Here is a 10866-nt window from a genome sequence, read left to right on the forward strand (position 1 = left end):
AAAACATAAGTAGTTATTGTTTGAAATTTTTTCTTGCAGCATTATTTACGATAGCCAAGACACGGAAGTAACCTAAGTGTCAATTGATGGATGAATGGATAAAGAAAATGTGGTATATACACAATGGAATATTACTCAGCCATAAAAAAGAAGGAAATCCTGCCATTTGCAACTACATGGATAGATCTGGAGGGCATTTTGCTAAGTTAAATAAGTCAGACAGAGAAAGACAAATACCATATAATCTCACTTATATGTAAAATAAACAAAACAAAACCCAAACCCACAGATTACAGAGAACAAATTGGTGGCTGCCAAGGGCTGGGAGTGGGGGCTGGGCAAAGTGGGAGAAGGGGGTCAAAAGGTACAAACTTTAAACTTTCAGTTATAAGTAATAGGGATGTAATGCACAGCATGGTTAATAATTAATAATACTGTGTTGCATATTTGAAAGTTGCTGAGAGAGTAGATCTTAAAAGTTCTCATCACAAGAAAAAAATTTTAGTAACTGTGTGTGGTGATGGATTTTAACTAGACTTGTGCAGAACATTTTGCAATGTATACAAATATTGACTCATGTTGTACACCTGAGGCAAACATGATGTTACATGTCAGTTATATCTCAACTTTTTAAAAAAGATAGGGAATTCCCTGGTGGTCCAGTGGTTAGGACTCTGCACTTTCACTTCTGAGGGCGTGGGTTCGATCCCTGGTCGGGGAACTAAGATCCCACAAGCCACACACACACGCCCCACAAAAAAAAAAAAAAAAGAAAAGAAAGATAAATTGAGCAATATATTAAATATGTTCAAGAAAGTAAAACACTACAATAACTTGTGATCACAACAATTACCAACAACAGGGTCTTGGCAGATATAAGAGTCTTCCAATTATATGTAAATGTCTAGTACCCCTTATCCTATTTTATTCAATAAAAATATATATGTTTTATTAAAAGAACTTCAAATTCACTTGACTTTACATAAAAATAATTTGTATATTTGATTATTATTAGACATGATTTTCTGCACATCTCACAAATGTGAGCTCTAGACCCATGAATTAGTGAGAATTAGTGAGATTCATGATTTTGTTTTATTGCCTGACAATGACTTGGTTTAAATAAGAGAAAAATTTTTTTTCTTTGTTTCAACTTCTTAAACACCTATTTAATTTTGTTTCATTATGGTTCATACTTAGCTAATTATTTTACTCTATTAATTAAGAAAGGGAACAAATAGTTTAATCCAGAGCTCAGATCATAATACCAAACACTCATTCTAGCAGCAATGAGGCAGTTCCCACCCTTCAAGGGTGTCTGTCTTCTTGCTGTCTTAAACTTTACATTTGCTCAGATACTAATATTACTGCTAAAGTCAGGAGCTGAGAAAGAGCTAGGAGGGGAAGAGAAAATGTTAAATAAGGCAAAGTGACAGCTTTAAAGGGAAGTGAGAGAAAAGGCAGTCAAAATTGAAAAAAGATCCCTGAGTTTATAATTAATTTACATATATACTTCTGTGGTTTGCCAAGTGATTTGGTGTGACTACCTAAGTTTAATTAGCATACAGTCTCAGAATGAAAACTCTGTAAGACAAGGCTTCACTTAGATTTGATGGATATTCAGAAAATCACTCTCATTCACGTCTTTGTCATCATCACCCTGCAAAAATGTTAATGAAGGAAAACAATTCCAAGTTCACACATATAATCCCAAAACTTATGCTTACAAGAGAAAACCTGATTTTGTGAATATAGGTTCAAGCTCAATGCAGTATCTAAGCTTCAACCAAGTCTGAAGAAAGGGTTTAAAGACTCATATTAGCAAGCAACACTTAAAGTGAAATACAGACTTTTCACTTAAATCATTGTGAGTTCATGTGTCTTTAAAGGGAATACACAGAATTTATGTAATGTCAAATTATAAAAGAACTGCTAAGAAGTTCAAGGAAGCAGAAACAGTTTTCAATATAGCTTGATATGATACCTATGGTAGTCACCTGGAAATTTCCAAACAAGCCTGAGATATCTCTGAATTGATTTCCTAAACAAAAAGGTAATAATTGATTTTAATAATAATATAGACAATTTAATTTTATTTTAATCAATAATATTGATTTTAATAATTTCCTTCCAGAAGTCTCACAAAGTATTATGACACCTAATTTTTCTAAACTAAGTACCCCAGTTATATACTGCTTTAGGTTCACTCCTACTTATGTAGCCACTCCAGTAAAATAGGATAGATTTTATTTATGACTATTTATCTGGAGAAATGCCTCTTTCCCTGTACTAAGTGCTTAGAGTAATACAGAACACAGCTGTTTTCTTTCTTCAGTGTCCGGTTAATCAGGATTAAATACACACACGCACATACACACACATGCACACACACACGTTTTGCACAGAAAAGAAAACATATTACACAATGTCCTCAGCTGAGCAGAGCAGAAGACTTCATAACTGTCCCTGACTATTATTTAAGAGGAGGCTCAAGAAGGCTCAGTAACAACTGCCATAACTACTCATAAGTGCCACGAAATGGTTAGAGATCAAGTTCATAGCACTGACCTTCATCCTACATAATAAACCGTATTATTTCATTTATATTTGGCAAATCTGGTTACAGTGATTTTAGGCTTTGAAGAGACAATGATGGTGTTTCCCAGAGATCTTAATAGATATAATTTTAGAAGGGGTTCAAGTTTTATTTATACATTTTTTATTGTATCAAAATATACAGAACATAAAATGTATTATCTAAACCATTTTTAAGTGTACAATTCATTGGCATTAAGTACGTTCACAATGTTATGCAACCATCGTTACAACAGATAAAATTTTGTATGATGTGCATAGCATATATTTCAAACCCATGGTTATACAAATTTCTTAAGCAATGCAGACATCTGTATAAATTGTGTAAAAATCATAAATCAGGGGCAGTGTACACATGCAATTATAGTCAGTCTGATGCCTTAATTATTCATTTTTTTCACAACTTCCTCAGTTTTACTGTAAAGTTGTCTGTAGCTCAAAATTTTCTGCAATCTTTTCAATAAAATTAGTAATATCACTTACAGAACATGAATTTCAGAACATGCCTTTCCACATTTATTCAACTGATAGGGTTTTTCTCATGATGAATTCTTTGCTGCTTCAGTAAAAGGCTAATTTTAAGTTTTCCCACATTTACAAAGCTCCCTTGTTTTTATGACTTCTTTGATGGAGAATAAGATGTGTCTTCTAGTTAAAAGATTTCGCACATGTGTTGCATTTATTTTGTTGCTCTGCTGTGAGTTGAGTAATGTTTAAGGAGATGTGATCTCTTGATGAAGGCTTTGCCACATTCAGTGCACCCGTGGGGTTTCTCGCCTGTATGAGTTCTCTGATGCATGACCAACACTGATGAGTCTGCAAAGGCTTTGCCACATTCTCTGCATTGGTATGGTTTCTCGCCTGTATGGATTCTGGAGTGTTTATAAAGGGATGAACTGTACCTGAAGCTTTTCCCACACTCCTTACATTCAAATGAGTTCTCGGGTGTGTGCGATTTCACATGCTGAGTAAAGGAAGAGTTCCAGGTGAATGATTTCCCACATTGACCACATTCATAAGGCTTCTCTCCAGTGTGGAGTCTCTGATGGACCACGAGTTGTGCTTTATGCGTAAAAGCTTTCCCACAATCACTGCACACAAAGGGTCTCTCTCCAGTATGAATTTTTTGATGAGCTGCAAGGTGTCCCTTACTGTTAAAGGCTTTCCCACAGTCACTGCATTCAAAGGTTATTTTTTTCCTTGTATGCTTTTTTTCATGTCTAATGAGACGAGACTTCTTTTGGAAGGCTTTCCCACATTCACTGCACCCAAAGGTTTTTTTCCTTCTGTGCTTTTTTTCATGTCTAATAAGACACAACTTGTTTTTGAAGGCTTTTCCACATTCCTTGTATTCATAAGTTTTCTCTGATATAACTTTTATTATAACTAAGAAAGTATAAGTTAGGTTGCAAACACTTTCCATTTGGTTCACATTTATGCTGTTTTTCTCTTGAAGAAATAAAATTTATATTCAGATTACAATTTTGGACTGTCTCATTGGTCAGTGTTTTCTTGAAGGTGAACATACCTTGGTTCAAAAAACTGTCTTTGCTTCCTTCTCCTTCCTGTCCTTCTAGCTCATCATCAAGTAAGCTGATAACTTCTAAAAAGGAGTAAAATGAAACATTCTCAGTTACTCCTTCCAATATCATGTAATAGAAAGAAATTTTTAAAGTCTATGTTTTAGGGCAAGGATGCCTATTCTGACCACTTCTAGTCAACATAGTACTAAAGTCCTAGCTAGACCAATTAGGTAAGAAAAAGAAACAAAAAACATCCAAATGGGGAAGGAAGAAGTAAAAGAATCTCTGTTCATTGATGACATGATCTTGTATTCAGAAAACCCTAAAGATTCCATGAAAAAACTGTTAGAACTAATAAATTCACCAAAGTTGTAGGACACAAAATCAACATACAAAAATCAGTTGTCTTTCTATACCCTAAAAGCAAACAGTCTGAAAAGGAAATTAAGAAAACAATCCATTACAATAGCATCAAAAAGAATAAAATAAACTTAACCAAGGAGATGAAAGACCTGTACACTGACAACTACAAAACACTTCTGAAAGAGATTAAAGAAAACACAAATAAATGGAAAGACATTTTCCATTTTCTGTGTTCATGGACTATTGTTAAAATGTCCCAAATGTACCCAAATGTATCTACAGATTCAGTGCAAGCCCAGTGGAATTTTTTGCAGAATTTGAAAAAGCAATTCTAGGGGCCTTCCCTGGTGGTGCAATGGGTAAGAATCATCCTGCCGGGACTTCCCTGGTGGCACAATGGTTAAGAATCCGCCTGCCAACGCAGGGGACATGGGTTCAAACCCTGGTCTGGGAAGATCCCACATGCTGCGGAGCAACTAAGCCTGTGTGCCACAATTACTGAGCCTGCACTCTGGAGCCTGCGAGCCACAACTACTGAGCCCATGTGCCACAACTACTGAAGCCCACGTGCCTAGAGCCCATGCTCTGCAACAAGAGGAGACACCCCAATAAGAAGCCCACGCACTGCAACGAAGAGTAGCCCCCGCTCACCACAACTAGAGAAAGCCCGTGCACAGCAATGAAGACCCAATGCAGCCAAAAATCAATAAATAAAATAAATAAATTTATATATATATAAAAAAGAAGAATTCACCTGCCAATGCAGGGGACAAGGGTTCGAGCCCTTGTCTGGGCTCGCACAGCAACAAAGACCCAATGCAGCCAAAAATAAATTTAAAAATAAATTAATTAACTAAAAAAAAAAAAAAGAAAGAAAAAGCAATTCTAAAATTCATATGGAACCACGAAGGACTCCCAAGAGCCAAAACAATCTTGAGAAAGAACAATGCAGCAGGCCTCACATTTCCTGTCTTGAAACCACATCACAAAGTTACAGTAATCAAAACTGTACTTTATGGTACTGGCATAAAGACAGACATATAGACCAACAGAAAAGAATAGAGATCCCAGAAGTAAGCCCACGCATATATGTTCTTCAAGAAGTGTGCCAAGACAACACAATGGGGAAAGAATAGTTTCTTCAACAAATAGTGCTGGGAAAACCAGATACCCACATGTAAAAGAGTGAAATTGGACCCCAATCTTACACGACAAACAAAAATCAACTCAAAATGTATTAAAGACTTAAACATAAGATCTGAAACTATAAAACTCCTAGAAGAAAAGATAGGGGAAAACTTCAGAATATTGGTGCTCACAATGATTTCTTGGATAGGGAACCAAAAGCACTGACAACAAGAGCAAAAATAGACAAGTGGTACTACAGCAAACTAAAAAGTTTCCATCAAGAAAAGGAAACAATTAATAGAGTGAAAAGGCAACCTACAGAATGGGAAAAAATATTTTAAAAACATATATTGGATAAGTCGTTAATATCCAAAATATATAAGGAACCCTTACAACTCAATAGCAAAAAACGGGCAAAGAACTTTAATGGACATTTCTCCAAAGGAGACATACAAATGGTCAACAGGTATATGAAAAGATGCTCAACATCACTAGTCATCAGGGAATTGCAATTCAAAACCACAATAAGATATCACCTCACACCTGTTAGGATGTCCATTATTAAAAAAAATAATAATAATAACAAGTGTTGGCAAGAATGTGGAGAAATTAGAACTCTGGTACACTGTTGGTGTGCATGTAAAATGGTACAGCCACTATGGAAAACGGTATGGAGTTTCCTCAAAATATCAAAAATTGAACCACCATATGATCCAGCAATCCCACTTCTGGGTATTTATCAAAAAAATTGAAAACAGGATTTCCTAGAGATATTAGCACTCCTGTGCTCACTGCAGCATTATTCGCAAGAGTTGGAAACAATCTAAATGTCCACTGACAGATGAATGGATAAAGGAAATATGGTATATACATACTTTAAAAAAGAAGGAAATCCTTCATATGCTACAACATGGATGAACCTCAAGGACATTAGGCTAAGTGAAATCAGCTAGTCACAGAAGGACAAAAACTGCATGATAGCACTTACATAAAGTATTTAAAATAGTCAAACCTATATAAGCAGAAAGTAGAGTAGTGGTTGCCAGGGGCAGGGAGGAGTGGGAAATGGCGAGTTGTTCAATGGGTTTAGAATTTCAGTCCTGCAAGATGAGGAAGTTCTAGAGATCCCCTGTACACCAATGTGCATACAGTTAACCATATTGTACTATACACTTAAAAGTTTGCCAATGAGGGTAAGTTTCATATTATGCATTTTTTTCTACCACACACATGCAAAAAGTCTCTGGTTTCAGGTCTAGTCTCCCATTCTGGACTACAAAACGAAAAAGAAATCTGTATTTGTCCTGCCCTGGGCATTAAGAAGAAACTGCTGAAATGGAGGCTTCCGGAAAACAATAATGAGAACAAGTAGCTTTTTCTATTTATAAATATGACTTTCCATTCTGTGAAAGATGGTAAAACAGGTACAAAGTAATGTTATAACAGTGACAAAGAAAGTTAAAAAGGGCTCTTAACAAGGATGCAGAGTAGCTCTGAGAATGGGGAGAGCCATTTCAGAGGAATGAATGAGGAGGGTAACCAGGTGAACAAGGAGATAAAGGCATTCTGAGAAATGAGAAGAGCTAGACTGGGTTGGGGAAATTTGACCAGAGTCAAAATCTACAACATCTAAGAATTAAGTTATCCTGTTAGGATGCTCCCGAGTCTCCTTCACACACTTCTCCTTCTCCTTCCTCATCCTGCACACAACCACCAAAGAACTGTCAAGCCATTAACTCCCTTTTACCTATAGGCACTTTCCTATATCCTCTCTAGCCACCCAAGCCACAGTTGAGGACTATTTGTAGAAAGTTCTCCAACTCCACTTCTAGCTAGGATTCATTCTCCAATGCCTACACATACCCAGGAACACAGAGGCTCAGCAGAACGTTGAAAAGAGACCAGATGTCAATTCTTTTGCTTCTATCATCAGTTATTTCTACTACTTGATAAGAATTTTTCCTGATAAATAATCCTATTTTTTTTGTAACCTCTTTCAACCTTCCAGATGTACTAGCCTCCAAAACTCTGCTTTGCCCCTGACACCACACTCTTTAACTCAAATTTCACATTTTGGTTTCCACACATACAGATTCCATTATTTCTGGGGATCTGAACCATAAGACTGCTAGGCTTTACCAACTTTTGCCTTTATATACTGTGTGGTTAAGAAAGTTAACTCTGACTACTGTTACTATGGTGCCACACCGTGTCCAAAACAACATAATCACCGCTCAAAACCCTACAAATGCTAAGTCCACTGATATAATAATGTTAGGGAAAATGGAGGAGAAGGCAATTCTTCACTGTTTCTGAGATTGCCTTCCATCAATGGAGAACCTTATTAGTGTAACAATTTGGACTCTTACCTCATTCCTTATTTCTCAAATAAACACAATCTGATTACATTATTAGAAACAGATGTATGGAAAGATCTGCCACCATGTTGAGGAGGGAAGAAGAATGAGGATTCTAGGGACTGAGAGAACCAACAAGCACTTCGGTGGAACAGGCAGCGCGAGGAGCCAGAGCGGAGAGGAAGGACATCCTCCCACACAAGAGCTGAGAAACAGAAAGAGCGGCCACGTGGAAGAGTGGAAGTGAAGGTGTCACCCGGGGATCTGAGGATGTTGTGTCAGGTGTACCCAGTCACTTTCAAAGGTGTGTGGTTTTAAGAGGTGCTTCCTGAAAAGTATTTCAGAGGTGCCTGTCCCTCACTCACCAACTGGGATCTCAGTTCCAGAGACTCCCATCTACCTGCTTTCTCTGACTCACCTGGAGAGCGCCAACGTGGGTTCTCTCCCTCCACCATCCATGGCTCTTGTCCTTGCTCCACCTTGAAGATCACTTTTGTTTTGGTGACTGGACACCCTGTTCATGGGAAACAACACAGAACTGGGGACAAAGTGCTAGGAACAAACGACTACCTCACAATTTGGGTTTGCCTCCTGGAGTCTTAGGGCCTGTGAAGATAACATGCTTTAGAACAGAAAAGACCCTTCTTCATTTGGGAGGCAGAAGCATTAAACATACTACCTGATCCCCAAAGGGGATTATGAATCTTTGACTGGACTAAGCTGGTGGCGCAGTGGTTAAGAATCCGCCTGCCAATGCAGGGGACAAGGGTTCGAGCCCCGGTCCGGGAAGATCCCACATGCCGAGAAGCAATGAGGCCCGTGCACCACAACTACCAAGCCTGCTCTCTAGAGCTCGCAGCCGTAACTACTGAGCCCATGTGACACAACTACTGAAGCCCACGTGCCTAGAGCCCGTGCTCCGCAACAAGAGAAGCCACCACAATGAGAAGCCCATGCACCGCAACGAAGAGAAGCCCCTGCTCGCCACACTAGAGAAATGGAAAGCCCGCACGCAGCAAAGAAGACCCAACACGGCCATAAATAAACAAACAGAAATAGCAAAAACAAAAAGATTCTTTGACCACTAAAATTCAGGGTCAAACTTACTAATGCTTCAGAATGTTCACAGGTTTCTCAAGTCTTAAAGGAAGGGTACTATTAGTATATCCTGAGTTACACAGGGAAGTTGTCCTTACCCACTGAGATGAGGTTTCTAAAGTTCTCCAGCATCACATCCCAATACAGCTTCCTCTGAGAATATCCCAGCAGCTGCCACTCCTCCAGGGTGAAGTCCACGGCCACATCCTGGAATGTCACTGATCCCTGTAATAGTACATTCATCTTCGACCTGAAGTGAGCACCACTGGGGCACGTGGAGGGGATTCTGACCAATTCCTCTAATTATGTTCATATGTTCAGAGTTTGCAGTAAGTTACCTAGAATAACTAAAAACTATGTACTTGATTTAGAATTAAAATTTGTGATAGAAGAAAATCATATTAAAACTGTCCCACTGGGCTTCCCTGGTGGCGCAGTGGTTGAGAGTCCGCCTGCCGATGCAGGGGACACAGGTTCGTGCCCCGGTCTGGGAAGATCCTGTGTGCCGCAGAGCGGCTGGGCCTGTGAGCCATGGCCGCTGAGCCTGCGTGTCCGGAGCCTGTGCTCCGCAACGGGAGAGGCCACAATAGTGAGAGGCCTGCGTATCGCAAAAAAAAAAATATATATATATATATATATATATATATACATATGTATATATATATATATATACATATATATATATATATATATATATATATATATATATATATATATATCCCTCCCCTTTTAAAAGAATATGTATGCAGATACAGAGACACACAAGCTTGGTGGTCTCTGCAAATAAATAATAGCTATTTACCAAAATGTAAATAATTGTTATTTAGGGTTGTAAAGACAGCAGAATCATATGTAACTTCTATTTTTTTTTTTTACATATTTATACTTTCTAAGTGTTTATACTGTATTTTTTCAAATACATACATATACATATACATGTAAATATATACAGTTTAAAAATATACATGTAAAATTTAAACAAAGGTCTATAATGCCCTACAACATCTTGGTTCCACCTCTTCTAACCTCATCTGCTTCAATCCTTCAAGCACCCTCCTATAGTCACTCTGATCAGACATTCAGCTTTCTTGCTCTTCCTCCAAAATACGAAGGATGATTACTCAGGATCTCTGCACATCTCTTCTGCCTGGGCTGTTCTCCCACAGGGAAAAGTCGAGATACTGCACAGCTCACTCTCTAAATTCCTTCAGGTCTCTGCTTACAGGTCACTTAGCAGTGAGGTTTTTCTTGACAACCTCAGATAAAAGAGCTTCCTCCCTCATGGTCACCACCACTCTGTACACCCTTACTCTGTCTTTTTCTCCATTGCACCTACTATCAAATGACAGATTGTGTATCTGTTTGATTTTTGTTTGTCTACCTCCATGAAAAACATAGATTCTATTTTGCTCATTGTGGTGCACCAAGTACCAGAATGGTGTTTGGTCCACAACAGACACTCAGCAAATATTTGCTGAATGACTCAAACTCCTTGTTACATGTTTTCAAAAGAAACTTATTAAGCAACTTTGGCCCAGATGAACTGTGATGCAGAGGACTTCCCTGGCAGGCGAGTGGTTAAGACTCCACGCTTCCACTTCAGGGGGCACCCGTTCAATCCCTGGGCAGGGAACTAAGATCCTGCATGCCGCTGCGGTGCGGCAAAACTTTTTAAAATTTTTATTATTTTTATTTTTGGCTGCACTAGGTCTTCGTTGCTGCCCGTGGGCTTTCTCTAGTTGTGGCGAGTGGGGGCTACTCTTTATTGCAGTGCACGGGCTTCTCATTGCGGTGGCTTCTCT

Source organism: Leucopleurus acutus, assembly GCF_964270905.1.
Source record: "Leucopleurus acutus genome assembly, chromosome: 2".
Classification (NCBI taxonomy): domain Eukaryota; kingdom Metazoa; phylum Chordata; class Mammalia; order Artiodactyla; family Delphinidae; genus Leucopleurus; species Leucopleurus acutus.